General features: G+C 40.6%; 1 pseudogene; it reads right to left on the bottom strand.

Annotated features, from left to right (window-relative positions):
- Positions 1-353: 353 nt before the first annotated feature.
- LOC148776300 (enhancer of rudimentary homolog pseudogene) lies at positions 354-2079 on the bottom strand (annotated as a pseudogene).
- Between the last annotated feature and the right edge of the window lie 957 nt (positions 2080-3036).

Raw genomic sequence — 3036 nt, 5'->3', positions numbered from 1 at the left:
TGTAGAAACTGACTCATTTTCAAGTGCAATGTTACATTCATTGGCACTGTTATTTTTAACTAAGAATTTGTTTATTCTTTTTTTCCATTTGTCCTCTTCATCTAATAATTATACTTCCATTTTCCAAATTTAGGAAGTTGTTAAAAAGCTTCAATGATTAAGAAAAATTTCCACTGCAAAGGAAATATATTATCATTATAAGCCTTGTAACATTAATATCTGTAATAAAATAACAACACCAGCAAACATTTGCATAACTTTCTGTATCATGAAAAGTACCAATGTATTATGTCAGCAGATCCAAATAATAACCTAGTAATATATAAAATCAAGGACATTTGCAGATATTAAAATCAGGAGCCACAGACATCAAAGTCCTCCAAATAACTATTTGACAAGAGAAAAAAATTTACAAAATAATATCCAATTCCCCAAGGACTTTTCCAGATAATTTCAAAATTCTCCAAACTCTTTGCCTATCATAGCTTTCTCTGAGGAAAACTTTTACATTTCCCTGATGAAACTCTTAACTTTACTACCAATTATGAAATCACAACACCCATATATAGGACCAATCAATGTACACTTAAGATATACAAAGTACACACACACACTCATATATATATACACACACACATACAGCACTTACTGTGTGGCAGACACAATTCAGCCAGAGAAGTTTATAAAAATGCAGTTCTTATACTTAGGGGTTCTTTGGTAGCTCAGCTGGTAAAGAATCCACCTGCAATGCAGGAGACCCAGGTTCAATTCCTGGGTGGGGAACATTCCCTGGAGAAGGGAATGGTTACCCACTCCAGTATTCTGGCCTCTTTTAACTAAAGAACATTTATTTGTTTTTCACAAAGACTTTATCTTGAGAATGTAACTAAACTGCACCACTAACCTCCACCCCAATCTGAAGAAAGATTAGTACAGTGGATGTTATCAAGCAGGTATAAACAGTTTGAGGGTCTGGAACCAACATTAACTGACAAAAACCAACTTTCATCTAAATCATCATAAAAATGTTGAAGTAAAAAATGGGGGGGTGGTCAAAGGGGGTTTCAGATTGAACAAGATCATCACATTTTATCTAATACATTAAATTCTGGCTAGGGTATACCAACCTAGCTTACTCCTTGGAAGGAAAGTTATGTGCAACCTAGATAGTATATTAAAAAGCAGAGACATTACTTTGCCAACAAAGGTCCGTCTTGTCAAGACTATGGGTTTTCCAGTGGTCATGTATAGATGTGAGAGTTGGACTGTGAAGAAAGCTGATTGCCGAAGAATTGATGCTTTTGAACTGTGGTGTTGGAGAAGACTCTTGAGAGTCCCTTGGACTGCAAGGAGATCCAACCAGTCCATTCTAAAGGAGGTCAATCCTGGGTGTTCATTGGAAGGACTGATGCTAAAGCTGAAACTCCAATACTCTGGCCACCTCATGCGAAGAGTTGACTCACTGGAAAAGACTCTGATGCTGGGAGGGATTGGGGGCAGGAGGAGAAGGGGACAACAGAGAATGAGATGGCTGGATGGCATCACCGACTTGACGGAGGTGAGTTTGAGTGAACTCCGGGAGTTGGTGATGGACAGGGAGGCCTGGCGTGCTGTGATTCCTGGGGTCGCAAAGAGTCGGACACGACTGAGCAACTGGACTGAACTGATCTGATACCAGAATGGGAACAGGATAACTATAATACAAAATTAGCACTACAGCACACTGTACACACCTGAGTTCCAAGCCCGCTCCTGTTCTCCTAATGCTTCCAAATGTCCCAGCCTGTTGGGCCTGTCGATAAAAGAGCACGTAGATCTTCTCTTTAATCCAGTCTTTGTCATAAGGCTGGTATGTCTGGGTATCAGCTCAGTAAACAAGGCCGATGCCAGGTCATCAATAAAATCAAACAACTGATTGATATCAAATGTGATAGAGAGGCTGTTGGGATTCATTCTCTTTAGATATTCTTCAAAATTTTATAAACACCTTCCATACACTCATTCACAGATACATAGTCAGCACTAAGTTCTGCCTTCTGGCCTCTTGGTAGGCTGTACCAGCAAGATGGTGTGAGACATCACGCTAAAGTCTCCCCATGCAGCCGATGCCAACTCGGCCACCCCACACAAGCTTACCTGCAAGGCCGCCAACAGCCAAATACTCCAGTATTATGGCCTCAAGAATTCCATGGACTGTATAGTCCAGGGGTCGCAAAGAGTCAGACAGGACTGAGCAACTTTCACTTTCAAGTGTCAATCTACTGAAGAAGGTGGAACCACAGAAAAATAATTTTATACATGTTGTGATAATTTAGGCGTCTGAGGAACATGGACTTTTTGAAGTGCAAGTGAATTCAAAGGGAAGATCTTCCCAAGGGATTAAAGATAGAAAAAGAAACCCTTTCTTTTAGTTTGACAATCTATCATAGCCAGTGTGACTATATACCTTGTCAGTTACTAATTAGTATCTAGAACAACAGGCATAAACTATGACTTTCCTGTGTAAACCCAAGCTTATGGTGGCCCTAACTTCCTCCAGAAAGAAAGACTATAGTATAAGCAAGACTTACAAACAGCAATACCATTCTATTTCTTCTCAGAAGTCACCCTGACATAGCTATCCTATGTATCATGTAATGCTATCACACTGCTCATTTATTCAAGACAAAATCTCAGGATCATTCTAGACCTTCCCTATCTGCTCCATAGCTGCCATTATAATATAAAGCATCTAAAACGTATATGCTCTTTTGTTCCCTCTCTCATAATTTTCCCTGGTGGCTCAGAGGTTAAAGCGTCTGCCTCCAATGCGGGAGACCCAGATTCGATCCCTGGGTCGGGAAGATCCCCTGGAGAAGGAAACGGTAACCCACTCCAGTATTCTTGCCTGGAGAATCCCATGGACGGAGAAGCCTGGTAGGCTACAGTCCACGGGGTCGCATAGAGTCGGACACGACTGAGCGACGGAACGGAACGGATCATAATTGTCATGACTCTGAATGGGATCTTGTCATCTTATCCATAGATTTTCTCAGT

This window comes from Moschus berezovskii, chromosome 10, assembly GCF_049115385.1.
Source record: "Moschus berezovskii isolate FMDL1 chromosome 10, NW_MosBer_1.0, whole genome shotgun sequence".
NCBI lineage: Eukaryota > Metazoa > Chordata > Mammalia > Artiodactyla > Moschidae > Moschus > Moschus berezovskii.
Note: the sequence above shows the minus strand (reverse complement) of the source record. Positions and strands in the feature narration are given on the sequence as shown.